We start from the raw sequence: 20597 nt of genomic DNA on the forward strand, positions 1-20597 counted from the left end.
ACTCCAGGCCCCATGCTCTACCCCTTATGCCACCTAGTTGCTTGAGGGTCGGGCACTTCCAAAAACTAAAAGTGCCCAAAAAAGGAATGGGTAGTCTTGGGGGATAGTGGTCTTCTCTCTTACTTTAAGGCTGGATAACCACATGTCAGGGTGCTGTTTGGGGATTCTTTTGGGGGCTAGACTAAATGGTCAATGGGATCCCTGGAAGCAGCTAGGTGGTGCAGAGGATATAGCATGGGACCTGGAGTTGGGAACACCAGAGTTCAAATTCACCCCAAGACACTTATTAGCTATGTGACCCTGAGCAAGTCACTTAACCTCCTTTTATCTCAGTTTTCTCACCTGTAAAATGAGGATAGTTATAGCACTCACCTTGAAGAGTTGTAAGGATCAAATGAGATGTTTGTTGGTTGGTTGGCTTAGCATAGTAGATGCTCTATGAATGCTTAATCTCTTTCTCTCTACCCCTGCTCAGTCTGGAATTCTAGGATTCTGTGATTTTCTACTCCTCTAGGAGAAACATCCAGAAGCATAGGTGGCATATGTGCTTCTCAAATTTCTTCAGGTGCTTGTTCCTGAAAAAAAGCTGACCCCTACATTGGTTGAACTACATTCCCAATGTAATTCAGGGAGGAGCTAATAATGAAAACAACAACAGACATTTCTCTTGCACTTTAAAGTTTGTAAAGCATTTTATGCCATTAATTTGAGTAAAACAAGCCTATGGGGTAAAGCATTACAGGCATTTTTAGCTTCATTTTAGAGCAGGGGAAACTGAGCCTCAGAGAAATGGAATAATTTCTTCAAGGTCACATAAGAAATTACTTGATATTTTATCTTGATATTTTATAGGTAAAGATAATAATAGATAATGCATAGTGCCCTAAGATTTTCAAAGTGCTTTACATATATTGTCTAATCTGATCCTCACAAGGTAGGTGTTATTATTATCCCAGTTTTATACATGAGGAAACTGAAGCTGATAGAGGTGGAGTAAATTGTTTATGGTCACATAGCTATTAAGTACCTGAGACATGATTTGAATTCAGGTCATCCTGACTCCACGTCCAACCTTCTAGCCATTATGACACTTGTGTAAATATTATATGTATACGTTGTGTCTCCCAATAGAAAGTTCCTTGAGGACAAGTACTTTTCCGTTTTTACTTTTTCCCAGTGCCTAGTCCATAGTATACATTTAATAAATGTTTGTAGATTGCTTAAAATGTCTGGCATGGGATTCGAACATTGGTCTTGATTTCTCAACCAAAGCACTCTCTACAATGTCAAGTTTCAAACCTATGTGTTCCTACACCCAAATCAAGAGCTCTTCCCACTGTAACAAATCATCTCTTATTTTCCTTTGCTTATCATCACTGGATTGTTTCATTACTTATACCTACAAAGAACCCTAAGTCAATACCTGAACCAAGAGTAAAGCTCAGGTCTTTTGACTTTTAGGCATGGACTTTACATCAGAAAAATGAAAAGGTCAGATCTCAGAAGGATTACTACCTCTTTTAATTCCTGGAATTAGGACAGGCATCAGGAAAAACCAGCCCAAACCCAAACCAAAAAAAGCCTACTGTTTCAGATATCCTTGCTCCTCCAATTTTGACAAACCACTGTTCTGTCCCCAAAGGCTCTCTGGTTTTTCCCGACATGCCAACCAGTGTCAAAGGAACATGTGTTATCATCATGTCACTTGCTCCTTCTACTCATAGCTCTAGTTTATGTAAACCACCGTCCCTGGACAGCTGTCACTACAAGAATTCTGTAAATAAGCTAATGTTGGTTGTTTCTTTGGAGAAAACCATTCTGACTGTGGTGGAGAAAAAAATTCTAATCAATGGAGCCAGGACAAAGTTAAATTGCATTTTCCCCTGTGTGGTGTAGAGAGCTCCCAGTGAGCAAACTCCCTTCTTTTAGTTCAGCTATATACTTGCTCTGCAACTTAGAGAATTGCCTGGCAGGACTGTGACCCTGGGGTCACCCAGGCAGGTAGGTATGTGTCATGAAAGGGGTTTTAAACCCAAGTCTTCCTGACTCCAAGGACAGTTCTCTCTCCTTAAGCCACACCACCTCTTGCAGTGATGCTATTATTACTAATTCTTTACATAAACTACCCCACCTACCTGAAAAGAGGCTCCAGGCACTGGGTGTGATTCATATGGAACTCATACAACATAGTAACAACACAACAAACAGAGAAAAATAAAACTGCTCCCTGAAATCATATAAAGGTCCAAAAGAAGGTGCTGCCAAAGGAAAAAAAAAGGGAAGGGGGTTATAGGGATGGGAAGGCCTTGAGAATGCATGGGCCATATGTATGGAAAACATTTTTGAAAGGGATGTTTTAATGTTTGTTAAAGGAAGGCTAGTAGGGAAGAGGTAGAGTCCAAGGTTTGATTAACTGGCTTAGTTCCATGCAGGACTTTGAAATCTACATTTTTAGAGGTTTGTACTAGTAGTAGGTGAGAAGGGTGAAGGATAAAGCGGGGGAGGGAGGAGAGGCTGATTCAGTAGCTGTTGACACTGACTATTCAAGTCAAATTTGTTGTTCTCCTTGAGTCATTCAGTCATGTTCACCTCATGACTCCATGGATTATAGCACTCCAGGCCCTTCTCTCCTTCACTATGTCCCAAAGTCAGTCCAAACTCATGTTTGTTGTTTCCATGACACCACCTATCCATCTCACCCTCTGTCATCTCCTTCCTCTTTTGCCTTCAATCTTCCCCAACATCAGGGTCTTTTCTAATGAGTCTTGTCTGCTCATTATGTGGCCGAACTGTTTAGCTTCAGCTTCAGTATTTGTTCTTCCAATGAATAGTCTGAATTATTATGTTTTTCTGAAGTATTGACAGATAAAAAGAACAAATTACCTGTGAACACTCAGACAAGCATTTGTACATCTTTTGGCGTAGCCCTACTTGGTCAGAGCTTTGCTCCAGAGACTACCATCAGAAAGAAGATATCAAATTCTGATTATAGGATTCAAACTCTCAGTGTTGTCTTTTCTAAAGATTGTAAACCTCGTCTAGTAGTTTTGGTAGAGTACACACAGTTGTCTATAGTGGCGAAATTATGCTCCAACCTTCTACATGCGTTGCAAGGATGAGGGAACTCCAAATAGTAGAGGATTTCTACTCATGGTTCATGAAAAGAATCAGTGTTCACTTGTCTGTAACTTTAGTCTTTTCTTGGGAAGAAACTTCTCAAGATTATCTCAGTTTCAGTTCATTGGAAATGCTTCCAAGATGGGAAATAGAGTTTCCTCAAACGACTGCAGAGTATTTTTTTTTTACCTTGTAGAATCGGATTATGAAATGATGTTAACAGTCATTGTGATGGTGATGATAATGATGCCAGTTTAACATTTCTGTAATGCTTAAACATTTGCAGATATTATTCTACTCGATTTTCCCAACAATCCTGCGAGTTAAGTGCCATCATTATGTCCATTTTCCAGATGAGGAAATGTAGACTCAGAGAGGAGAAGAAATTTACCTGTGGTCGTATAACTAGTAAGTGCCAGGAGCAGGATTCAAACCCAGGTCCATTTTTCTCTAAGTCCAGAAACCAAGGGAGAGTGCCTACATTTATTCTGGCAGTATCTTTTCTGAAGCCTGACTTTTTCAAAAGTCTTGGAGAATGATGAAATAAAAGAGGATGTGAGCACAAGTTTCCCAACCTGCATGCCAAAAAACTCTAATACATTAACATACATACACACATATGTGTGTATATGCATTTAATGGAAATTTACTCTGAAGGTAATATGAAATGAAATTCTAATTAGAAAGGGAAATATTAAATACCAATAAACTTACTTTAACAGCTCCTGACTGAGTGTGACAAGTATGAACCTCTTTCTGAAATAACATGAAGGCTGATCTTAGTGTAAATGGACTCAACTTGAAGTTTTCAGTTCTGTGCATGCTTTTATAACTGGGAAATTATGTAACTCCAGACTGCCACAGTGTGGCAATTATAGGTGTTTGCAGGCAGGTTTTCTTAGGAGTTTATAAAGATTTATGGGTTGGCAAAGTTTACTTTTTTTTTTTGATATCTAAGACCCTAAAATCCCAAATTCATTTGTAAACCAACAGGCTTATTTGAAAGAACTTGGGAAAGGAAGGTCAAGTTAAAGGTTAACAGTTGGCATTGTGAACAAGGTCTAATTTGTATCCTGACCACTTGACTACCTCTGGGCAAAGTAGCCCTAAAACATAACAAGGGCAGACAATCCCACTTTCAAGATCTCTTCACTTCATTTCAAACAAGTCTAGTTTATTTCACCAGCATTAAGTTCAAATATGGTAACAAAGCGAGCATAATAGTTTCCCACTGCTTTTCTGGCAGCTTCCCTTATTAGGAAGGAAGCCATTTTCTATATCTCAAGTTTAATTGGGCTCTACTAAGCCCAAGCCCCCTGAACTTCAGAGACAAGGCTTGTTTTTTGTCTTTAAGCCAAATTGCTTTGGAAATAAAGACAAGGATGGAGGGGGGTGGTCAGGATGGAGCTTGTAACCTGCAGCTGCTAAATGTTACCCCCATTTGCCTCTTCCTAGATCAGTTTCTCCCTGGAGGAAGTTAGTTTGGATGTGACTTGGTAGAAGAGGACAGTGACAGTGGGTCCTTGATTTAATCCTGTCCACAGAGAATTCTGTCTTTGTGTAGAGTGCCCTTCTATTACCTTTCTGTAAACAGGCCTGTCCCCACCTCTCAAGCTATTATCAAGGTCCCTGTGTCCTACTGAAGCATCTCATTCTGGATGATGAGAGAATGGGGGACCAGGGACTTCCCTAATGTAGACCCCAGGCAATCCTAGTCTAGGTGGGGAAGGACAGGCTGGACTGCAGCCAGAGAAGCAAACACAAGCTGAGTTCATAGCATCTGACTCTCCTGAAAGAGATGACTTAGACAAGATAGATAAATATCTTGTTAAAAAAGGATCATATGTCTGGCAATCTGAGTACAATGACAACAGAGACAGGACAATGTTGCTCTGATTGGATTAAAGAACTTGGAGGCAGCTGCAGCAGCATCAGAGACTTTTAGAGAGAAAAAAAACACACCCACTGACAGACAGTGTGATTGTATGTGGTGGTGCCAGTGTCTAAGTATATTTCATAGGGGCTGATGTAATGGCTCCTTCGCATCCGAGCCTAAAAGGCTGACATCAAACTGGTAGGCCAAAAGGTGAATATTAACTTTAAGAAAAGTGTTTTTTTTAATCTGCTTCCAAGATTTATTTTATCCTTGTTTCATTAGTACACATTCTTAGGGGACAAATGGCTATCTCTCAACACAGGGGTGAGGGGGTGCAGTTTAAAACATAGAGGCAGTGGCTGTAAATGTAAGTCAGGCCTGGGGGAAGGGAACCTAGAAAATGTTATGGATTTGATAGCAGGTTTGAGGTTGTTCAGGCCCTTTGCCTCTATAACCATTTCCTCCTTCAGAGAACATTTCCAAGAACGAGAGCTTTGAATGAGTAAGACTAGAACATTCAAGAATAGATCCAATGATAGGGCAGGGTCAATCAGTCAACAGCATTTATTAAGTGCTTACTATGTGTGAGGCACTGTGCTAAGTGTTAGGGATACAAAGAAAGGCAAAGACACAGTCTCTGCCCTCAATGGAATAGAAGACAGCCTTGATCTAGGAGGCAGCCTAGTTTCTTTCTTGCCAAGAAAAACCTTTTTGTTTCTGTGGGTGGCTGTAAAAGTGTATTCATAATCAGGCTCAAACTTAAGACTTGGCAGAATAGGGTGGTTGCCAATGTGGTATGATCTGAGAGGCACTGAAAAGTCCAATTGTCTAAATAAATTTCTTTTACCTATTCTGCCTGATGCCATGACTCCTTTTAGTAGATCGATGAATTAAATATTGCCTTAAAATGCAAATGTTATCTCTTGGGCTAACATATTAAGCCATTTCTGTACTAAGCACCTTACCTAGAAACAAAATCTAGGTTAGGTCACCTAGAGGGGTTCTGAGGGAATAAGTGGGAGTTGAGTGGAGGTGTTGAAGGGAACGGCTTTAAAGTGGTATAGAAGCAGGGGAAGAAAGTGAGTTGGTTCTTTAAGATGAGTGGTACAACTGTAGGACCCTGAGTAGCTAATAGGATCATGGAGCACTGGCTACCAAAGATCCAGATTAGCATAATTTTGCTTGCTCTAAGATATACTAAGCAGGCAGGAGAGGTTGCTGGTTTGAACTCAATTTCTCTTTCTGTTATTAAAAGTAGTAAATATGGCCCTGTCTGCTACTTCAGAATTTTTGCTTCTGAAATAAGAGAGAAGAATTTCCTGCTTGGGAGGGACAGCAGAGGCCTTTGGGCTATACTTCTGCTTGGTGCAACACTCTCTCCCTGGGGAAGAAGTACAACTGTGTGCCAAAAGCCTTTTGTGTTGTCCAGGGATGAGGTCAAATGAGAGGGATTCCTCCTTTAATCTTAATTCTTTATTTGAAAAATCTCTGCTACTTCTTTGTTTGAGTCCCTGTATGGGACCAGAACAGTCCTGCATCTGACTGGGGTGTGGAGAAATAAGACACATTTCAGATGCATTCCTAAATCATGAACTTTCCTCATTGACGTACATGCCATCGTAGATGGTGCAGCTGTACACCATAGATCTTTAAGACTTGATTAAAAACAACTTCAGAAGGACTTCTCTGGAAAGGCTGTAATGAAGCTATCTATGTGGCAGAGTTGACCATTGTCTTCAATGGGACAGAGGTTAATGATATTTAAAGAGCAAGCCCTGGGACTGGCTGCAGCATTGTAAAGGTAGATTAGGACTCAGGAGAATTGATCATCAATAAACTTAATTTATGTCTTTGTCAATTTTCCTTGCTGGCTGTTCTTCACATTTCCTGCTGCTGCATTTCAGGAAATGCCGTGATCTTAGCACTAGAGCTATAGTCCTTTCATGCTTCCCTCCCCCCACTGTCAACTGTACTTATTGCTAAAATGGAGTCACCATATTAACCCCCCTCCATCTTGGCCTTAAGAATTTCATTGTTCTCTGTTTTTTTTCTTTTTTAACATTAGAATCCTGGCAATTACTAATCATCCTTTCTCAGGGGTTCCGCTATCATTAACACGCATGAGTTTGTCTGTCTCCTTCTGAAGTTTCGCAACCCTACCAAGAAGTCTGTCTATAACTCCTCTTAAACCCAAAACTCCATTCTTTTCAAGGATAAGTTTCAAGAGGTACAAGGATGATTCCACCTTTGCTCTGAATTGCTCATCGCTCTCTTAGGCAAGAAACCACAACGTAATCTTTGACTTATTACAATCCTTCATTCAGCACATCAAATCCAACATCTTTTCCCTTCACAGTATTTCTTGAATGTTCCTCAGTTCATATTGGGCTATATTTTTGACGATGGAAAACAACTGTGTTTTTGGAAAGTCTTTGACATCCATTTAGTTTACAAGAATGATTTGCTTGGATCAAGATGATTCAATTGTAGTTAGTTCTTGATTGCAAAGATATTTTTGGAGATGCCCATTTATTTTTCCTTTGTCTGATGGGCTGTCCTTTGATATCCAATGAGATAATTTGCATGAAGTGCTTTTCAAAGTTTAAAGTACTATATATTGCCAACATTTTTATTACTGTTGTAATTTGCTTTGTAAACCAAGATATTGCTTCATATCCAGTGGGTGGGACAGGTACACTGGAATATATCTCCAGGAGGCATGATGGATTGTAGATGTGACCTAGTGAATAGAATACAAGAACTGAAATAATAAGACCCGGATGCATATCTTGCTTTGGATACTTTCTAGGTGCGTGGGAGTTGGCAAGTCACTTAACCTTTCTAATCCTCATTTTCCTTCCCTATAAAATGGGATTATAACTAGTACTTACCTCACTTGGTTGTTGTGAGCAACAAACAAGACGTATATAAAACACTTTGCAAACCTTAACATGCCATGAAAATGTCAGTTATTATTATTATAGTAATAATCATAATCATAAAGTCTCATCTGGAGTCCTTTGAAATAGATCACATATGTTGTGAGATGGCTCTTTGGGGACAAGGTATAGTCTTGGGTTATAGAATTGATGATATCTCTGAGTGAAGCTAACTGGGCTGTATAAGGATTGAACATGATAGGTTGGCATTATCGGTCCCTGCTCTAAGCAATGAAGCTAACCTTAACTATGAAAACAGCTCTCTCCACTATCAGTTAACAGTTTGTTTAATAGCTTAAAACTGGACTAAGCCTTTTGGAAAACCCTGTATATCTTTCCGCAGCTTGGTACCTGGATAAAAGAGCACAATCTAGGATCATTAGGCTAGAAGAGAGGATTTTTCAAAAATATTCTTTGGTATCCAGAACTTAAGCAAACAATATTAGTCTTAGGCACAATTTATTTTAGGGGTTGTGTTAATAGAATGTTCTCATATTGAATTTGTGCTCTGAAATTGGTTGAAATTGAGAGTAGATACTTCACCTCCCCCCAGAAAGGTCCTCAAAGTTGTGTATTACTTTGATGCTCAGAACTGAACTTGAAGTGAGTTTGGTTGGAGGTTGGCACATCCATCAAGGCATGTGTGCAGGCTTCAAAAATGTGTGATGAATAACAATAATACCTTAGGTTGGTTTAGCATTCTATACTCTTTTGACCCCATTCCACTGGAGGCATGTTAGTATTAGTAGTATTAGCTGGCATTTATATAGCACCTATTATGTGCCAAGCATTGTGCTAAATACTTTATTCATATCTCATTTGATCCTTAAAACAACTCTATGAGGTAAATACTACTATTATCTCCATTTTGCATTTTGGGAAACTGAGGCAGACAGAGGTTAAGTGGCTTGCCCAGTGTCACACAGGTAATGAATGTTTGAGCAGGGATTTGACCTCAGGTCCTCTGATCCCAAATTCAGCACCTTTTCCATTGCATCATTTGGTGGTAGGTCTAGGATTAGAACCCTGGTCTTCAGAAAGGGATGGAGGGAATGGAGACTAGGGTTCTGGTCTTTGCCAGCCATGCTACTAGTTAGTTGTGTAATCTCAAGCAAGTTACTTAATTCATTTGGTCTATAAATACGGAGGTTGGACTAGATAAACTCACAGGCTTCTTCCAACTCTAACATTCTGGAAATCATAGAATCCTAGAAGATTATTGTTCTAATAACCTTTCCCCTCTGGATCTGGCTAAAGTGGTCTGAAATTACTGAAGAAGAAAGCAATGACATTTGTCACAAGGTAAACACTTATCTTCCCATTTGAGACTGATTTAGAAACTGTCACATAGCTTATCATCATGCTAGTACAGCATAATTCTTTAATTTCAGTGGTAGGCTTTTTTTGCAAACCTACCTGGGTACTGCCGTTTGTGGATCTGGGCAAAAACAGAACTGCAAAGTTCAGACTCATCACCACCCCCCTCCTTTCCTTCCACACATAGCTTCCTGTTTCTATGGCAATGAATGGGATGTTTTGCACTAAGAAATACTTTAAATGCCACTGGGGGAAGGTAAGATCCACACAGAATTCTCTACAGAGCAGGAGAGTGAGGTGAAAAGAGAGAAATGAAGGGATGCTAAGAAGCAAACCAAGCGGAATAAGGAGAGAAAAAGGAAAGCTTGGAATGGGGGTGGGGAGAGTGGGGCAAAGGCTGAACCCTAGCAGGAAAGAATGTGACTTAGAGAACAATGTATGAATCAAGAGGTGTAGCTAATAAGTATGAACATTCATGCATACCACAAATGCAGACACAGATGAAGACTCTGGAGTCTGCAGGGCATGGCCCTTAACCTCATTCCTGTCTGTATCTCGTCCTCTGAAATGTTGAATGCCAGATAGACTTCATTTGCTTTTTCTACTTTACTACGTATTCACAGGAGTCATGATGGGATCTGTGGCTCCCAGTTGGTAGTGGTGGGTGGTAGGGGAAGGGTTCTTGGGAAACAGTGCCATAGGTACTTAGGGTCTCTCCCAAATAATCCTCATCACTCTAGGAATTCTTTCAAGGGGTGCTCCTGCAGTTAAACTCTGAGTTGATGAAGCTCTTAGGGAGTCACACTATATTTGCAGATCTAATCCAAACTCCTAGGATTCTAGGGCCCTTCACAAACTGGCTTTAGCTTTCCAATCTTCCCTACACATTCCTTGTTCTCTGTCCAGACTTGATTGGACCTGTGCATGAGACAGTGCTGTGGAATGGAGAAGAAAGCTCAGTCAGATGATTTGGGCTCAAATCCCAGATGCTGTACTAACATCTGTGTGACTTTGAGCATCACTTAACCTTGTTTCACTGTAAAATGAGGAGTTTGTACTAGATGACTATCAGCTTCCTGAGAATGTTGTTTCATTCTTTGTGTTTACATGCCCAGAGTCTAGTTCAGTGCCTGGTACATAGTGGGCACTTCATAAATGCTTGTGGATTGATTGTGACTTAAAATACTGGGAACCTACTCTCCATTCTCCGAATAAGCTTTGTACTTTCCTGCATCTCTATTTTTGCTATCATTTGCAGTGTCTCAAAGTCTCTCCACCTCTTTTCTCCTGTAGAATTCCTGCCCAACCCTTCAAGGTCCAGCTCCAATTTCACTTCCCTGATCCCTCTAGCTAGGAATGTTCTTCCTACCCTTTGGACTTCTGTAGAACTTTGTTGGACTTCTCTTTCAGGCTTATCACATTCTGCCTTGTGTATCATAGTTATTTGTGTGTTTGTCTTATCTCTCCCACTAGGTTGTAGATCCCTTGAAAATAGCTTTTGTATCCTGATATTCCTTACAAATAGCAGTTTCTTGTGCAAAGTAGGCATTCAATAAATATCTATTGGGTTAATGAATAAAATATAGCCTAAAGACAGGGCATCTCAAAGGTACTGAAGGTCCCTGTACTTCAGGTTAGAAGCTTGAGTCTGACTGTTCTAATGTTTATTATGTAAGGTTAATGCAAGGGTGGGGAACCTGCAGCCTCGAAGGCCACATGTGGCCTTCTAGCTCCTTGAGTATGGCCTTTTGACTGAGTTCAAGTTTTACAGAACAGATCCTTTTATTAAGGGGATTTGTTCTGTGAAGTTTGGATTTAGTCAAAGGGCCACACTTGAGGACCTAGAAGGCTACATATGGCCTCAAGGTTTCAGGTTCCCCACCCCTAGATGACTTAGAAAATCTGCTACCTTCTCTTCATTTTTCTTAGTAGGCTGGTGGCATTTACAGCAATTGATATAACTGGATCACAAGAGTTAGAAGTCAAAGGATTATTTTATTTGAGGAGAGAAATGCAACATTGAGGGAAGTAGAAGGATTGCAGGGATTGGCAGCAAAGCTGGAGGAATGATTGAGAAAAAATACATCTCGAAATTGAAATTAAACCTTATGATGAGAGGAAGAATAGTATAGGGCAGAGCTGTCCAAAACATGGGCTGTGTACCCCCGTGCAGCCTGCCCGTGTCCACTGCAAGCAAAGAAATCGATACAAGTTCTTTAGTTAGAGCATTTATATCAATTTCCACACCCGTAGTAAATACAGGCAGGCCTCGTAAAATCGCACTGTTGGCCGCACTTTGAACAGCCCTGGTATAGGGGATAGAGGACTGAGATTGAAATAAGGAGGACTTGGCTTCGAATCCTACCTGGTCACATCCTGTTTGTGTGACCATAAGAAAGTCCCTCAATATCTCAGTATCTCAAACAACTCTCTAAGGCTAGAAATTACAGGTGAGTTTCTTATTTATATCAGTACAAAGGGTTTCCACACCAGGAATTCCCCACAACAAGGAAATGATAGCTCTGAGTCTGGACCAAAATTACAAAAAAACCATCCTTACCAATCTATGACCCAAGTGGCTACTTTTCCACCTCCCTTTTAATTCTATCATTGTTACCTGTTAGTTGCCAAGTAAAAATAAATTGCAGCTAGTTATGAGTTCTTCCTGAAAAAAAATTCCCCTAGGAAGGTGTAAGCTCCTTGAGAGCAGGGATTGTCTCACTTTTTTGTTATAACATTAGTGACTAGCACAGTGCCTGGCACATAATAGGTATTTTATTGATTGGGATATTGGTTGAACAACTGATGGTATTTGAGCTGGATTCAAGGGAGAGATCCAGTCTAAGGTTGCTGACAAACAGCAACATATCCTAGTCAAATAAGCAGCTCAGTTGGCTCTGTAGAAAAGGCATTCTGGTATTTGTGATCAGGGGCCTATAAAAAGGTTCACCTACAGCTGCTGCATGTGATAACTGGTTCCTTGTAAATGAAAGTTGACCAGGAGTCCTATGAGCCAATGACAGGTGGATTGGAATTAGGCCCTCAAAAAGGGATAGGATGCCAAAAAGTTCAGGAAATGGCCAGGGTCCAGTCCAAACAGCCAGGGGGCAGGGACTGAGGTGAGTATCAGTCCCAGGATAGTTACAGGGAGGTGCCTCTTCCTAAGGGTTTGGCTAAAGGGAACAGGTTTATTTTCAGTTAATCCAGGGATGCCCAAATTGACTTATAGTTGCCACAAATTGGTATGTTAACTTAAAGAGACCCTCACTTATGTATGATAAAATAAGCTCATTTTTTCATCTTACTAGAATAATATTCAAGTATGTCCTGTTATACTCCTAAAATACAGGACAAATCCATAAACTCGTTGTAGAAAGGAGGTTGATGATAGATTTGCAGTTTCATGTGTACTCATCTTTTTTTTATTATACTATATTGTGGAAATGCTTGCTCTATTCCATGAACTAAAAATAAAATATATATTTTTATATATATATATATTTTAAAAAGAAAGGCATATAGGAAGAAAGGGTTGGGATTTCTCTCTGTAATGACAAGGATTTGACCTGAAATTGCCACATTTCCCAAGTTCATAATTCCTTCATAAGCCTTGAGTGGTAGAAGGAGAAAACCTTAGTTCTTCTCTTTTCACTTATAAGACATATGGGTACAAGAGAGATATAGGTTCTGCTATTGGACTCGCTCAATAGTCCCAACTGCCCAGCTATTGTCCTGCAAAGTAAATATTTGTTCAATAAATATTTGTTGGTTGATTTGATTAATCATACTGAGAGAGTGTGTAGACAGGATGTTTTTAAAAAGCATTTCTTATTCTTCATCTCTGTTGCAATCACCTTACTTTAAACCAATATGATGTCATGGCTATAATACTTCCAAAGCATCCTAGCTGGCTTCCTTGGTGTCTCTTCCTGTTATAGTACCTCCTCTCTACATTGAATCCAGACTAGCATCCTTAAGCACTACATTTATCACGTTATTCCTCTGCATAAAACATTAAATGGATGCACTATTACTTCAAGTCGAAATACTTGAGCTTGGCTTTCAGTGCTTTCTATAATCAGGTGCTGCCCTAGCTATCCAGGCTTCTTTCTACTTCCTTACATGTACCCTCCAACCCAACCAGTAATAAAAATACTGCTACTGCTAATATTTCTACTAATAAAACCAGCAACGACTAATATGACACTTAAAGGTTTGCAAAGCACTTTACAAATATTATCTCATGTGATCCTTACAACAACCCTGAGAGGTAAGTTTTTTTTATTTATCTCCACTTTACAGATGAGGGAACTGAGGAAGAGAGGGATTAAATGACTTGCCCAGGGTCACACAAATAATAAGTATCTGAGGTTGGATTTGAACTCATACTTCCTCACTCCAAGTCCAACATTTTATTACCTCTGACACCTAGCTGCATCAATACAGTGTGCTCAATTCCCTAGGAGCACACAACGCTCATCCAAGCCTCTGGTCCTTCTTTATTCATGGTTGTCCTCTGTCCTTTCCTCCCTGTCCTTTCATCTTGGTCTGTCTAAATTCAACTCATCCTTTAGGGGACAACTCAAATCCCACCTCCTTTCAAAGCCATTACCAAACATTCCAGCTCACATAAGAATAACAGAGAAGAATAGTCAGAATTCTAGAGCTACAAGGGACCAAAATATCTTCACATATACCCTCCTGTCTCTCCTTTCAGAGAAGAGGAAGCTTAGGCCTAAAGAAGACAAATGACTTTCCCAAGGTCAACAGCAGAGACAACATCTCTTGATCTTCAGGTCTTATGACTCTTGACTTTTTGTGCCAGGTTTTCCCAATTGCACCACTCCCTTCTCTGCACTCTTCTAGCACTCATATTCTGTGCCACACAAGTAAGCACCTCACATGTATACAAACACAAATACATATATACATACATATATGTCTAAAACTTGAATGACATATATATGTGTGTGTTTGTGTGTGGTTTCGTCATTTCAGTCGTATCTGACTGTTTGTGACCCCATTTGGAGTTTTCTTGGGAAAGATACTGGAAAACTTTGCCATTTTCTTCTCCAGATAATTTTACAGATTTGGAAACTGAGGCAAACAGCCTTAAGTGACTTACCCAGGGTCACACAGCTATTAAATGTTTGAGATCAGATTTGAACTCAGGTCTTCCTGACTCCAGGCCTGGTTCTCTATCTACTGAGTCATCTAGCTGCCATATCTATCTATGTATCTGTGTATCTATCTATCCATCCATCCATCTATCTATCTATCTATCTATCTATCTATCATAACTATATATTGTTATAAAACAATATTAACAACAATGATATTTTATATATACATATGTTATTGTTGTATATAAAACATTGTTTTATACATGTACATGTGTATATACATATATGAATATGTGTGTGTGTATAAAATTGTTCAACAATTGTTTTGGGCATGTTGGTCTTAGCTTCTTACCTAAGTCCTAAACCCCTGGGTAGCAGAGATCCTGTCTCATTTGGATCATAAGCTTCAGAGAGGACAATGATCTTGCTTATCACTTAGTTCAAATATCTCATTTTATAGGTAAAGAAACTGATGCCTAGCTAATATGGTCCTTATTTTTGCATGGGGGCGGGGAGAGGAAAGAACTGTGATTTCATTATTTTGGAAACTGTGCCTATTGATGGAGATCAGCAGCTCATCTGATGTGGATTGTAGTCTTGGAGAGCAAGCTGGAGCACTTGAAAAGTTACATTACTTTTCCTTGGTAATACAGCTAGTATATGTCCCAAGTTGTACTTGAACCCCTATCATCTTGACCGAAGGCCAGCTTTTTATATTTACACTTCTTGACTTCCATTCTATCTAACAAGCATTAAGCCCTTTCTATACACAAGAAGTTGCAATAGGCCCTGAGCATACAAAGGCAAAGAGATTACATTCTGCTGAGAGGTACAAGAGGTAAAAAAAAAATGTAAATAAAAGATAATTAGATGTAGGAGAGCTCATTAACAACTAAGGGGCACAGGAAAGGTTTCCAGTGGCAAGTGGCACCTGAAATGAGCCTCAAAGAAAGCTAAGAATTCCAAGAGGTAGAAGTGAGAAGGGAGGGCATTCCTGTTCCAAGGCCTGGGGCTATTTTGTTCAAAATCACAAAAGAAGGAGATGGGATATGGTAACTGGGGCCTCTGGGGTTGGGACATGTAAAGAGTTATAAGCAAGTACCCAAAGTAGGCCAACTCAGGCATAATTTTACCTAAGAAAAATTGCATGGTGTTAAAGAGAATGTGGATTTTGAAGAATTGATAGCAACAGGTACTGACAACTTTTTTTTAATCTGCAGTAAGGGGAAAAGTGAGCCAATGGTAGGGGATAGAGTCAAAGGGTCTACAGGAAGGCTTTTTTAAAATTGGGAAGACCTGCATGTGTTTGTAAGCAGATGGGAAGAAATCAGCGAAGCCAGAGAAATTAAAGAGAGAAAGAAGAGATGATTTCTAGAGCAAAGCAGTAGAAGAGGTGGGAAGGATTAGGGTAAAGTGACTAGATTTTGCAAAGAGAAAGAATACCTCTTTCTTTGAGAGTGGACTGGGGGGAAAAAGAGAGAACAGCTGCTGCTCTCTTCCTGTGTCTCCCTGCTTTTGTGTCTTCTACTGCTGTACACTGGACATCGAGTCAGAAAGACCAGGGTTCAAATCCCACCTCAGACACTTAGTAGCTGTATGACACTGAGCAAGTCACTTAACTTGTCTGAGTCACATTATTATTAACTAATATTTATCTAGCTTCAGTCAAGTGCATGGCGCTGAATTAGGTACGCTGTGTTTAATGTCTCCTTTGTCATGCTTTTTCAGATTAAGAAGATGTACAGAGTTTGGTAATGCCCACAGGAGTGGTGTGAAGAAAATTCTCATTATGGGATTATATTTGAGCCATGCATATGAAACATAAAGAGTTGGGGTAATAGTTTTCTGTGACCACACATGTGGAAAATCCTTTAATATGCCTTATGGTCTCTGTTGAATTTCTCTTCTATGCTTTGGGGCTTCCTGTTGCCCCCTGCCAAAGAAATGTTTTTCTTTCACTCTTTTGAACAATTTCCATTTTATTTGGCTGTGGGCTTGAGGTCCTCCAATTTGTCTAAATGTGGGATTGAATATTGGTGCAAATAATTATAACATTATATGTTTAAAATAGAGCAGGCTATTTGCAATTAATAGAATTAAAGTAATATTTTTCTTAAGAATCACTCACCAGGATGAGAATTTTGAGGAAGCTGAAAATCCATGAAATACTATTTGATAGTAATTACTAAAATTTATTTGTGAGCTGCTTGCTGCCAAATTACTGGGGGCACTGTGGATAAGCATTGGTACTCATTGCAAATTCAATGGAAATTTTAACCAGCCACTGTCTAAAGCAAAACAAATGGGAAAATACAGGGTTCCGTGGGAGGAGACAAGGGGCATTTCAGAAAGGAAAGAATGTTCATTTTTACTAATTATGGAGGCCACAACCACAAACAGCAAGGAGCTGAGTGGTGACAAAGAACTTTATCTTGTGATAAAGATTCATAAAATTCTGTTTTATTTTGTATTTCATAAAATTACAGGACTCGAAGATAAAAAAGGACCTTAGATATTATCTAGTGTGTGGTTTTTAACCTAGGGTCTATCAACTTTTTATTTTGTGCATTTGTAAATGTCATTCTGAGAATGATTCCATAGGCTTCACCGAAAGGCCAAAGTGTCATAGATACAAGAAAGGTTAAGAACTCCTAATTTATTTAAACCTTTTCATTTAACAAATAGGAAACTGAGGTTCAGAGAGGAGACACAAGTTAGTAACAAAGCAGAAATCTGAACCCAGGTTCTTTGATTACCACATTACCTTCTCTGTGTACATTTTAATCTAATTAATAAGATTATAAAGAGGCTTTTTTAATTGATTTATTGAATTGAATTAAAAGACCTAAGTCAATCTCCTTTGGATCTCTCCCAGTGTTTGGTGCTGTATCTACATGTAGTAGTGACTTGACAAATGTTTGCCTCCAGAATAAAGCACCAAGTCTTCTTAGTTTAGTTTTTAAAACCCTTCATGATCTGGGTCTGGCCTATTTTTCAGATTTATTTCACATCATTTCCTTTCACTCCTTCTGTGTTCCAACCCCAGTGGCCCTAGTCACCATATCCCATCTCCTTCTTTTGTGCTTTTGAACAAAATGGCCCCAGGCCTTAGAATGCCCTCTCTTCTCACTTCTACCTCTTGGAATTCTTAGCTTTCTTTGTGGCTCATCTCAGGTTCCACTTGCCACTGGAAGCCTTTCCTGTTACCCCTTGTTGTTAGTGAGCTCTCCTACATCTAATTATCTTTTATTTACATATTTGTTTACCACTTGTACCTCTCTCTTTTAGAGAAAGGACTTTTTTTTTGTTTTTGTCTTTGTATGCCTAGGGCCTATTGCAATGCCTTGTGTATAGAAAGGGCTTAATGCTTGTTAAATGAAATGGAAGTCAAAAAGTCTAAGTGCTTTAAAATGCATGAACAACATAAATTTAATAGGGAATTACTTGGGTCAAGGACATATAGAGCCTGATGGAACATGAAAAAAAGGAAGTGACAGCATTATCCTAAAGGAACTTATAATAGCTACCATATCTTCTCCTTCCCTTGCCATGTTCCTGCCTCATTCCTGGATTATGTACCTAACTCTGGATGGGAAATTAAATGCGTATCCTGACAGGTCTGCAAACTGCTGCTAACAGATTAGCTTTTAAAAAATTATTTTTATTTCTTCAAATATTTCCCAATTGTAAATTTTTTTAAACAATCATTTAAAAAAATTGAGTTCCAATTTATCTCCTTTCTACCCCTCCCCCCTCCTTGAGAAGGCAAGCAATTTGGATTTTGATTCCACATGTAAGGTCATGTAAAGCATATTTCTGTATTAGCCATATTACAAAAGAAAACACAAACAAAATAAAACAATACAAATAAAGACAAGTAAAAGAAAATGTATGTCAATCTGCACTCAAAGTTCACCAGTTCTCTCTCTGCAGGTGGATAGCATTTTTGATTGTTAGTCCTTTGGAATTGTCTTAAATCATTGTCTTCATCAGAAGTAGCTAAGTCTTTGGCCATTGATAATCATTATAGCATTGCTGTTGCTCTGTCCAGTGTTCTCCTGGTTCTGCTCAATGTACTTTGCATCAGTTCACATAAGTCTTTTCAGGTTTTTCTAACAAATTAGTGTCAATGAAAGTTAAGTACAATGATGTTTAAATGGAGTATGGGGAGAAGGATGAAGTCCTAAGGAAGTGAGTAGTAAGTAATATGGAGGGGGAAGAGGGTCTGTGGCATTTTGGCTTTTGCCTCCAGTCCTGAAGATAAAGGTGGGAGGTGGGGAGATAGAGGGGACAAGAACTGCTATAAACATTGTTAGGGGATGTGGTATAGAAGATGAATCTTACTCCTTAGCTGTCCTCTACTATGAGAAACATGTAATTCTTTGGCTTCTCAACTGAGGCAGAACATGGGTGTGCTTCTCTTGAGTTCCCCCCTCCCCCCAATAAACGAGAAGTCACAGGGAGAAAATAACTCAGGACTTTGAAGTGGGGTATTGAGTTACATTTGTTTCTCTAACAATAGCCCAAATTAGATAAGCAATATTGCTTTTAAAGAACTAACAAACAAAAAGTAACCTTGCCATAGACACAGGATAAAAATTCGTAGGGGTTGGGAGAAGTTTACCTGGGTTAGTTTAGATAGCTTTTAGAATTGTTCAGTGTTGGGCTTATACATAAGTCTAACAGGCAATTGTTTACAAGATATGATTTCAGGTAAGCAGGGAAAGTTCCACCCCATCTCCTAACACCTCCTAGTCCTGTTTGCTAATTCTTAAATTCCACTAATTTTCTTTTTGAAACTTAAGCCTTTGAGAATGATTACCATGCAAATACTACTGGATAAGGATTAAACTGTTATCACTCTCAGCCCAAGGGATATCTCCCTCTTCTTAACTTGCAAAGTCCTTGCCTGTACCAGTCATTTGGCATTTGGCATGTAATGCCTTTGATTTTTCCAGTTCATGAGTGTAGGTCTTGTCTTCCCATGTATGCATGTCTTGTCTTCTCTGACTGCTTGGAATTTTCCCTGAATCAATAACACTGATGTCATGGCAATAGAAACCCATTATTTTTTGCTATGGTTACACCAAAAGTATTTGGCTATATTGATACATATTTAGTTTGTAATTGGGTCAAGGATGTGACCTAACCTTTAATTGATTTAAATTGTGATTATACCTGCTTTTATCAGATTCTGCAAAAGCTATTTATACTTTCCATAGAGTTGGGCTGAATGAAATGTTTGACCTGGAGTGCTTAAACACACTAACTTGCTATCTTAAAAAGTATGTTGTATAACTCTGGTGTCTGCTGTATAGCAGATATTTTTGCACCAGCATTTCCTGAATCCTTGGGCTATGTTTCTTGGAGATTCTTCAAGGTGGGAGGATAAGAGTAGCAAGCTATGCTCCCCTCTTGATATTACTTGGCATTTTGGGAACTCCATCATCATTCTCTCTCACCCTCTTGCCCAAATTAGGCTCTTGTATTGCTCTTTAAGTTCACTACCTTATCTCCAGACTTTCACTCAGATCTGCCACAGATGGCATATTGTGGAAGTATGGACTTAGTCTCCCCAGCCTTCGTTGATATCCTAGATGAGAATCACAGGGTCATAGTGCAATGGAGATTTAGTGTATGCCTAGTACAACTCAAGGAAGACACTGAGGATATGCTTCCAGGAGAATGGAGGACTGGAGCATGCATGCTTCATTGGCCACCATGTGGTTGAGAGCCCTTTTCCTTTGGTTTAGGAACTGGAAACGTTGGCATCTTCAAAATGACCTAACTTGGCAACTGCTAGGGCTATTGCTGCGCTTAAGTCTGAGGGTGAAGGATTTTTTATGAGGAGGGAGGGCCTGAGGGCCACCTCCTTCTCTCCCTCTCCCACCTTAAGCCATACGGCCCTGAGAAACAGGCTTGGATCTTTGGGCCTTTCATTTGTTGTTTTATGTCTGTTTATTGTTTATATATTTGTTTTTGCTGTATCTTGGAAATATATACATATACACATATATAATTGTGTGTGTATGTAATGTACATATCTATATATTTATATGCTTTTAAAAGAGCAAATCAAATTTTAAATTGCTAAATGGAACTAGGATGCTGATCACTGGACCCATAAAATGAAAGGCAGAGGGAAATACAGCTAGTGGGGGCTTGAACTAATGCCAGCAGAGACTCCCCAACCCTCTCAGGGTACCAAATAACTCTGTGGGGGTA

The sequence above is a fragment of the Trichosurus vulpecula genome, chromosome 7 (assembly GCF_011100635.1).
Source record: "Trichosurus vulpecula isolate mTriVul1 chromosome 7, mTriVul1.pri, whole genome shotgun sequence".
Classification (NCBI taxonomy): domain Eukaryota; kingdom Metazoa; phylum Chordata; class Mammalia; order Diprotodontia; family Phalangeridae; genus Trichosurus; species Trichosurus vulpecula.